Genomic DNA, 10,590 nt, shown 5'->3' on the forward strand with positions numbered 1-10,590 from the left:
AAGCCCCCAGAAAGGAAAAAAAAAAAAAAAAAAGAGGAGAAGCAGCCTCTCGTCACCAATCCAGGAGAGCTTCACAGAGAGATGTTTCGGGACCTGATATGTGTAGATGGGAGCCAGAGTGAGACAGAGAAAGACCCTTGCATCCCTTTGTCTGACAGTGAGTCTGGGGGGCAGGTGAGGAAGTTGGCTAAGGAGTGCCCTTCCTTTCTCCTTGAGTAGGTAGGGCCATGCCTCCCCTCTACTCGGCAGAAACTTGTCTTCAGAGCTAGAAGTCAGGCTCCGCTGCCCCCACAGCACAGAGGAGGGACTTACAGGAAGCCTCATGATGCAGAGAAATTATGGCCAAATTCTGATTTGTGGAATAGAGCGGAGAGGTGCTTCAGGTGGCACAAAGCAGCAAATCATCGCCTAATCAGCCTGCTGGGCTTTGAAATGCCTTCTGGGATCCATTTGCAGCAATTTGTATCTCCTAATGATGCTTGATTCTGGCGAGTCAATTTACAATCCCAAATGAATGGCCTCTAAAGAGCAGGGATGGGGAGGTGGCTGCACAGTGCTTCCAGGATCTAGAGTCGCCCCAAGGAAGCCCCAGCATATTGTCTTTAGGCCCTGAGTCTCCATGGTCTCATCTAACTACATAGAATCTGCTTCCCCCAGCAAATGTTTGGGAGCCTTTGACCTTCCCCACTTTTCCTGGTTCTGTCTCCCTCAAGGAGCCAGTTTTCTCTGAAAAGCTGGAAGGGCATTCGAGAAGGGGAGAGAAATCTCATGATCTGGGCAGCTTTGGGGCAATAAACAGCTCTGTGATCTGCAGCTTTTGAACCTAGAGTGTTGTGATAATGCTCTGAGGTTTGCAGTTTCATGGTCCCTGGACAGAGCTGGGTCCCCATCTACTATATGTCTATTCTGTTCTGGGCTGGCTGGTCATATAGAAGCACAGGGCCCACAGAGCCAGGCCTGCGTTTATATAAATTCCGGGACTGATATGAGACTCACCTAGCGTGGAACAGGGACAGAGAGGTCACTCAGTGGGCCAGAGGCCCTCGTGTGTTCCCACAGAGGGTGCAAATCTGTGTACGTGAGACCAGGCACAAACCAGGAAGCCCACGAGGGGCCTTGTTGGGCCGGTTGAAGGTCAGCTTACAGGGAGAAGCCAAGTGCAGCTCTGCACCAGGAGCCTTTCTCCCCACCACCTGAACCTGGGCAGCATCAGGCAGCAACGCTAACTCACAGCTCTCTCTGGCCCGCCAGCAGCCTGTGTGGCTGCCGGGAAACGGGGGGCTCTGAGCCTGGGAACCGGATGGGTGGGCAAGAGAACTTCTGATAGGGCTGGGCGTTCCCAGCCCAGGCCCCCAAGTAGGGGTATTGAGTTTCTCAGAACATGTGCTGGTCAGAAAAGATTTTTTCCCTAGTGGGGCAAGGAGAGAGAGGTGGAGAGGGCATTTGAAGAAGGGGACCCCTGCCCATACTGTGCCAATTAGTAACAGACCATTCCCAGCCTGGGAGACTCAAGCTGAAAGTGTAAGCTTATGTTGCTCCCGTCAAGGAGTATACTGAAGGCAGAGTCCACTTTTGCAGGAGCAGGAGGGCTGCATTCAGTTCTTTGTGCAACTTTTACTGAGTTCCTGCAAGCCCTGCGCTAGATGACACCACCTCCGACTTCAAGGAGCTCCAGTCTAGGGGAGGCTGATTGAGACGTGGTGGCCCTCATACAGCTGTGGGAGCCCAGTCCAGGTCCACATTAATTGGCTTTCTGGCTTTTCTCCCAGCAGAGCTTTCCAGGCCTCACCCCAAGGCGATGACTGAGATGTGGGGCGTCAAGTCATCAGGAGATGTCAAGTCATCAGGAGATGACTGAGATGTGGGGGGGGGGGGCAAGTCACAGCTGGAAGCAGCAGGGCTGCTCCCAAACTGCCAAGTCCTGGAGGGTCTCGCTAATCTCTGTCCCCCAGGGCTGGCAGGAGGCTCCCCAGTGCCCCGAGTCTCCGCTCTGGGTTGTTTCCACAGTCCATTTGCTCCCTGCCTCTGCTCCTCTTCTGCAGTCTGCCTGTCCTTCTGTGGGACTGATCACTTCCTCCCAGTTGCCGATTTGGACGCTCCAGTGGGACCCAGGTGGCTGGTGTTTCTGTAGACCCTACCTGGACAGATGGGGGATGGAGAGAGGTGTGTTTGATTTATATACAACCTGAAGGATGACTGAAATTGGCTCTACGATTAAAGCCCCGATGCCTGTTCCACATATATAAAATGAGGGGGTGTTCTAGAACAGGGGAACCACAGTGTGGTCCTCGGACCAGCAGCAGTAGCATCACCTGAGAACCTGTTAGAAATGCAGATCCTCAGACCTCCCCCAGGACCACAAAATCAAAAACTCCGGGCTTGGGGCCTGGCAACCTGTGTTTACCATATCATCTGGGTGATGCCGTTGCAGCTCAGGTTTGAGGACCACGGCTCTAGAATATCTCAGGGAGGCCCCCTTCCAACTGCAGCTTTATGGATGATCTCATCCTTACTTACCTTGCACTAACTAGTGACTTGCAAAAATGTAGTAGCCACATTCTGGAGCACAGCCGAGTTACCTTGAAGGCATCATCTCAAAATTACAAAAACAATACAAAATAAAAACAAATGCACTATGTATACCCTGGCTTTTTCCAGAAAGGGACTCAAGGTGGCTTCTACCCCAGTCCCCGTAGGGAGGAGCCCGCAGAGGTGGGCCGGCAATCTAGTGACCTGTACAGGGCATCACCGCGGACCTGAGAATGAGCCGCCTCACAGAATGCCTGCTCTGAGCCTCCCCACGTGCTCCCTCAGCATCGTGAACGGGCCTGCCCTTTCAGAGCCCCTGGAGAGAGCCCTGCCCAGAGACTTTAACAATGCCTCTCCCCCCAGAGGAGCAGAATGCCCTAACATCTCGCTCCCGCTGCTGGCATTTAGCCCATCGCTGAGTTAATTCAAGCAATACTAATAACTGGTTTGCCAGTGAGAAGACCTCTTGCGGACCCCTAAATCCTGCTCTCTGGGGTGCTGATAACAGACTAAGAATCCTGTCTGGCCACCTGCAGTCATTCACAAAACAGCATGGCAAAGGCCCAGCGCTGGATTGGGTTGTGTGATGACACCAAAAGAAACAGAACCTTTGTCCCTGCCCTCTGTGAACCAGCGGTCCAGAGGGGGTACAGTGCCATGATCCTCAGTGCTTAATAAGGGTGTTCTCCCTTATTAAGAAAGCTTTATTAAGCAACGAGGACCTCCCTTCCTCCTTTCTCCTGCTTTTGTCCCCTCTAGGCCTTTCCCCTCACCCAAACCCTCTCTCCTTCCTTGGTGCAGATGGTTGCATCAGTTTCTTGGAGGTCCTCAAATCTCTGCTCCAGCTCCATCGGGTCAGGTTCAGCATCCCGCTTTCCACTGGTTCTGTGAGTGGCCCGGCCCCAGCTGAGACCTTTCCCGGCCTTTTTCTGGTCTCCAAGGAGCCTGCAAGAAATGCAGCCTGAGAAAACAGCCTGCCTTCCCTTCCCCCACTGCTCTGTTCTCCTTGCCCACTCCCCCCAACTCCCCAAGGCTCTCCCAAGCCTGCTTGCTCCGTGCCCTCCCAAACTCATGTTTTATGCAGGAACATCCCCATTCTCATGGAAAGCGTAGCAAAGTTTGGGAAAGAATTTCAAATCTCTTTTGAAGAGGGTGGAGTAAATGCAGGGTTATGGGGTTAACCTCAGCTGAGAGTTTTTTTCTTGGTTGAGTGGATGCCCCTTCGTGTGTGTGTGTGTGTGTGTGTGTGTGTGTGTGTGTGTGTGTGTGTGGTGTGTTCCTTGTTTCCCTTCTACCCACCATTTGCACTCTAGGACGGAGGGGGAGGGCCAACGCACACAGACACACAGCTGGATCCATACCTGTACACGTGTCTGAAGCCTGCCCCATCCTACCCCTCCTGTCTTCTGCAGAGCACCGGGAGTGTCTTATCTTGGATTTAAACATTCTCAGAAATTTAGAGGCATGGGGAAAAGAGATTGATTTTTCAAATATTCGAAAGAAAATGAACGTAGGTATAAAATTTTTTCTTTTTGGTGATTTTCACAAGACCTGATGTCCCTTTGTTTCGAAACATCAAAATAGTTGTGAGTCGTTGATTTAAAAAAAATGAAATTAGCTTGTTGAGTATATCAAATTGTATGTTTACAGTGTATTCTGCGAATAATTCCAAGTTTCCCCCTTATAAAAGCGCCTGCTCTTTCAGAAGTCTAGCGTCTCTTCTCTTCAGACAGTTTTTAAGAAGTAGGCAGAACCTTGAACAGAAGAATCCATCTGCAATACACTTAGAGTAAGACAAAGGACAGTATTATGTTTTCTGGACTTGGTGTTGGCGAGAAACAGAAAAGCACTTATTTTCAGAAAAGGAATCGTGGAAAGAAAGGAGAGGGAAATCTTTAAATCTCATTGAACACAATTTGCTCTGAAGAACTTTATCTAATCAGCCCCATTCTCTGAGCCATCACCTTGAGTCATTTTTGATTCTTCTAACACTTCATTTTTATCATCTTTCCAGAGACCTAAAGACTGAAGATTTGCCTACATTGAGACAAGCTTCTCTCCTTTTTCACATGTTAATTTGTCTCTTGATTTGCACCCTGTTTTCCCAAATATGGTCTGTTTCTTTCATATGCAGGAGGAGACTTAGGGAACAGATTGGAGCCATACAATGGCATGGCCATCATGGCGGGGGGGGGGGATTTGCTTGGGAGACCCCCCCCAGCATCCTCTAGACCCAAACCCCAAAGATGCCTGCTGTCTGCAGCACTGAACCTCTGGGCCATGTTTTGTGTGTGTTTTAGTAGCTCTGTTAAACGCTGTGACGCTCTCACCCCTCCACACATCTGCCTCCGAATCCTGGACCAATACTTGAACAACTGGAGTTGCCGAGGATAAAATTTTTCCGATACTTGACTGAAGTAATTTATTTTACTTTCCTCTGCACTTATAAGTGGAAATGTACTTGGATTCCTAGGAACAATTGATTTTTCTGTAGGTCATTTAGAAAGGAATGTCAAACAAGATGCATCATTATATGCAGACAAAAAGATTGATGTCACTTTAACATAAAATCTTATTGCATAATTTTTAGAAACGGTTTGGGAATGTACAAACACCCCATCCTAAACACGTTATTCATTCTGAAAAAGTTTCAGAATATAGAGACACATTTGAAATAATATATTTCAAAGAAGTCCTTGGGACCAAACAGAGGAGAAAATTATTCTTTTTCCCTTATATGTGTTTTTAGGGCCTTCACGTTTTCAGTCTTGTCCCTGGGGAATCTCCTGTACTGAAAAAATCTAGAATAAAATCTACCTCTCTCTTTTCTCCTATGTAGCTTCCCTTGTCATTCTCAAAGAAAAACATTTATGATGTGCCCAGAATTCCACCATGGCTTTTGGTTGGATCAGGGGAGCCCAAGAGCGTCAGAGAGAGAGAGAACAAAGCGATAAAGACATGGGTCCAGGGGCTTCCCTGGTGGCGCAGTGGTTGGGAGTCCGCCGCCGATGCAGGGGACGCAAGTTCGTACCCCGGTCCGGGAAGATCCCACGTGTCACGGAGCGGCTGGGCCCGTGAGCCATGGCCGCTGAGCCTGCGCGTCCGGAGCCTGTGCTCCGCAACGGGAGAGGCCACAACAGTGAGAGGCCCGCGTACTGCAAAAAAACCCCCCCAAACCCAAAAAAACCCTTACAAAAAAAAAAAAAAAAAAGACATGGGTCCAAACTGAAGACTCCAGATGGACATAAAGAGACATGGACAGATTGGCAGTCCCCAACTGACAAGTGACAAAGAAAGAGGACTTTAATGGCAAACCCAGACACCCTCCTAATAATGAGTCCGTCCCCTGGCCATAATGGGAGTTGTTAGGGGATGTCCAAGCACTTTGTCAGGCATCTCACTAACTGTGGGTGTGGGGCAGTTGGGCAAGCAGACCCAAGGGGAGGGCCCACTCTGAGGCTTTGGGCCCATCTCTGCAGCTTTTGATACCTGGGGGTGGCCCTGTGTTGAAAGAACCTATGGGGGCCCCATGGGGGAGGCAGCCAATGAGAAGAGGGGGGGAAGTTATTGGAGCGTTATGGGCAACCCCTCTATAGCAAAACACTGTAGGCTGGTAAGGGGGGCTTCTATCAGCCTTGCCAGCTGTTAATTTATATCCCTCTTCACAGCAGGACCAGTTATGAGGCTGATGAATGAATGTCTCACTAAAGGCCAAACCAGAGGGTGACCCGCCCTTGTCTCTCTCTCCTCCTTCCTCTGTTCCCTTCATACACCACGTTCCCTACCACCCCTGTCTCCCCTTCACAGCAGTGGTAATGGAGGGCATCACAGAAGCTAACATTTATTGAGCAGTTACTTGGTGCCGGGCTGAGATGATCTGACCCTGGCCAACCAGGTCCTGCCAGATTCTTAGGTTCTTTTTGGTAAACGTCAGTACCTGCAACCATCAGGGGTAGGTAAGGGCTATGGGCCTCCTCCCACCTCACTACAGGTTACCATGAAAGGCAGTCTTAGGCCAAATTCTCTCTCTGTATAGACTTTATTAGTAAGCCAGCAGAAAACAGTTGTGCAGCCTATTCTGGAAGCTCAAGGCAGTCCCAGCCCTCTGCCCTTTTAAGTGGCCCAGCAGCACCTGGCCTGAAAGGTTCCCTTGAGACAAATGTCACAGGATTTGACTAACCGTCTGGTACAGGCATCCTGAACCTTGAAGGAGATGTTGAAGGAGGTGGGGTTGTTCACCCCAAAGAAGGGCTCAGGGGAGGGCACCCTGAATGATGTCACAGCTGACAGGTTTTGACACTCTGATGATGTATTTTTTCCTTCTAATTTTAATCGAGATATTATAAAACGAATATAGAAAACCACAAAATAGCTGTTTTAGTAATGGGTTATATTAAGGTTAGTGCCTTATACCACCACCCAGGTCGGGAAAGAGAACTTTGGCAGCTGCTCTAGAAGCTTCTTTGTGTTCTAATCTCAATCTCCCCTGAAAGGTAGCTTGACTTCCTGTGCATCTTTATGGTGTGCATTTGTTTCCATGATTGATTGACTGATGGAATGATTTTATAACTTTATTTTTTGGCCGCGTTGGGTCTTCGTTGCTGCGCGCGGGCTTTCTCTAGTTGCGCGGAGTGGGGGCCACTCTTCGTTGCAGTGCGTAGGCTTCTCATTGTGGTGGCTTCTCTTGTTGCAGAGCATGGGCTCTAGGCATGCGGGCTTCAGTAGTTGTGGCACACGGGCTCAGTAGTTGTGGCTTGTGGGCTCTAGAGCGCAGGCTCAGTAGTTGTGGCGCATGGGCTTAGTTGCTTCGCGGCATGTGGGATCTTCCCGGACCAGGGCTCGAACCCGTGTCCCCTGCATTGGCAGGCGGATTCTTAACCACTGTGCCACCAGGGAAGTCCCTCCATGGTGATTTATTATACAAAAGAGGTGGGGCCTCAGCTTTCTGAACCCAGAACAAACTATGATTCATGGAACCTGCAGCAGAAGAGATTTAAGTCAGGCTGCAGAAAGCATTTCTAGGATTGTCTACTTAGACGCAGTTCTGATTGGAGGCAGGGAAATGAAGATGACCCCAGTCCTAACGCTGCCTTCAAAGAATTAGGCTGGCGGGATGCCCCTGGCCTTCTGATCAGCAGGGGATTGAGGGGCCTCTGTGGTTGGGAGGATGGAGACAGGTGACCCCTCATCCTACAGCGCCCTGACTGGCCAGCCTTGGAGGTCACCCGGTGTCGGGGGCCCCTCCTCCTGCCATCGGAGGCACACTCTTCTTCCAGAAGCCTCTAATCCTGCCTGAGCCGGTCAGAGAGAGTGACTCTCGAAAGAAAGAATGACCAGCTGGGGGACAGGCCTGGGCTGTGAGCCCACCCCATTCCCGGGTGACCAGGGCAGCCGAACAAACACACTCCGGCTCTGGGCCCAAGGGACACCAGGCAAGGTGCCTGGAGGAAATGGGGCAGTGGAATAAGAGGAAAGTGAATGGTGTCCCTGCTTTCCCTCCATTCAGTGTGTGGTTTCCATGGGGCCCCCAGTGTGTTTACAGGCAGCAGACCTGCATGGGGGGAGCCCCTGGGGACCTGGGCTGCAAGGCTGCAGGGACAAGCAAGGGAAGACTGAGGGGGGCGGGGTGGGGCAGGGAGGGCTGGGGCACTTGAAAAACCAAATGAAAAGTTGGCTGTCGAATGCTTTTTGCCGACCATAGTCAATTCTTAATTATCCCCATAATGGGAAGGAGCAGTGGCAGGAATGACTCAAAGCCACAAATAATCCCGAGCCATTTAAGCTACATGATTTTTTAAAAGAGAGAGACGGAGATTTCCCTTCCTAATGATGTCTGGCTCAGGCTGATGTTAAAAGAGGGAAGTATTAACAGTGAGCTCCCCAGGGATCAAAGCTAGAACTGGTCTTATTTAACATGTTTATAAATTATTTAGAGTTCACAGTTCCTGATTTTGTGAATCGGTGCCGGCAGGGTGCTATAAGTCCTTCCAGGAGCCAGAGGAAACACTCTTCTGGGGGTTATATACTCATTGGAGGGAATTCCCAAAGTGTGAAATGAGGAGGAGCTTGGAGGTGTCAGGCTAACCAGGCCAGGCTCATGGGAGAGGCACAGGTCAAGAGAGACCCCTGCCCCCCACAAGCCTGTGGCTAAAAGGAGTACGAGTCTCTATAGAGCCATGAATGGCTCCCAGCTTCTCCCTGAATTAAATGCATTCAAGGCCTTCCATAGCATGGTCCCAACCTCCTCTCCCATCACTCCAGCCCTGCTCCTGACATGAAGAACAGCAGCCTGCAGGGCCTGGTGACTTGCCAGTCACATGGCTAAATGCAAAGCACTTGGCATCGTACCTAGAATCCTGACTCAGAGTCTCTCCATCCCTGCATGTCACACTGCATCTTGGCTGACTTGCAAAGTCACACCTCTCTTTCCTGCCTCTTCTGTATCTACTGTCAGAATTCTGTTGAGATCAAGTGCCACCTCCTCTGAGGAGCCTTCCCTGCTCCAGAAGTGCTCTCTGTCTCTGCTCAGAAACCCAGTGGCCGATGTCAGGCTCTGCCTGTGTGACAGCCTTGGAGTTCTTGTCTTCGTTCCCCAGGGCTCCTTGCTTGGCCGCCTCTCCTCCAAGCAGACCCCCAGCACACTGTCTTGCCCTTGGCATATACTGTCCAGGGGTCAGTCAGGGGGAGTAGGATGGGCAGGGGGGTAGGGATTAGAGTTGACTCTCACAGGCCAGGTGTACCCTCGGGGTCATGGTGACCCAGTTTCCCCACAGAGCCTTCCCCTGTTGGTTTCCACAAGAAGTGGTCCAAGGCAGGCTGGCTGCACAGGAGCTCAGGCTGGCATCAAGTCCTTCCCTTGCTGCACACGCAGCAGCCCTGTGAGGTGCCCCATCCCCTGGCCCAGCATCGCCTACTGTACCCTGCCCAATGGGAGTCTCCACAGTGTGACCAGATCTTCGGGTGTCTCTACTGCACAAGGAGGTCTGAGATCTGCTCCTAAAGGGTGGGAGGGCGGCCCTCTGAGCTCCGCGGAGGTCATGTGGGGGGGAGTGTGCAAGCACGTGGGCATTTACACGCCTGAACTTGCAGGAGCCAAGTGTGTGCATGTGCCCACATTTATGGGGCCGCTCCTGAAACTGTGTCCATTCCTAATTCACCAGGCCCCCAAAATGCTACCTGGTAGCATGCCTTAAAAAATAGTTTGGTGACACATGCTACAGCATGGATGAACCTTGAGGACATTATGCTAAGTGAAATAAGCCAGTCACAAAAGGACAAATAAATGAGTGATTCCACTTATACGAGGTACCCAGTGTAGCCAGATTCATAGAGATGGAAAGTAGAATAGCAGTTACCAGGGGCCGGGGGGAGGGTGAACGGCGTGTTCGTGTGGAACGTGTATAGAGTTTCAGTTGGAGAAGATGAAAGTTCTGGTGATGGCTGGTGGTGATGGTAGCAGTGTGAATGTACTTAATGCCACTGTACACTTAAAAATGGTTTAAATAGTAAATTCATGTTATGTACATTTCATCACAATTTAAAAATTATAGTAATCTTGAGCCACTGCCCCTCCTCCAGGAGGAGCCTTGTTAGCCCGAAGGCTCATCTTGTCATGGCCTCGGAGCTCACAGGGAAGGTGAGCGTGCGCTCACCGCTGCCCTGCCAGCGTCCCCGCCCAGCACAGGGAGACCTTCCGGGGCCCCTTGGATCCGTGCCTCAGTAACTCGTCCTGGGACCGCAGGGGTTTGTGTCGTGAGTCAGAGGCTGGCTTAAGAACAAAACAGAAAGGAAATGATACTCTTTTGCTTGGGGGTTGGGGTGGGAGAGCTGATGGCAGAATCCACTAGAAAAGGTAGATGACATCAAAAACTTCCAACTGGGCTTCCCTGGTGGCGCAGTGCGAGTCCGCCTGCCGATGCAGGGGACATGGGTTCGTGCCCCGGTCCGGGGGGATCCCGCATGCCGCGGAGCGGCTGGGCCCGTGAGCCATGGCCGCTGAGCCTGCGCGTCGGAGCCTGTGCTCCGCAGCGGGAGGGGCCGCAGCAGTGAGAGGCCCGCGTA

This window comes from Lipotes vexillifer, unplaced genomic scaffold (assembly GCF_000442215.2).
Source record: "Lipotes vexillifer unplaced genomic scaffold, Lipotes_vexillifer_v1.1 scaffold1378, whole genome shotgun sequence".
NCBI lineage: Eukaryota > Metazoa > Chordata > Mammalia > Artiodactyla > Lipotidae > Lipotes > Lipotes vexillifer.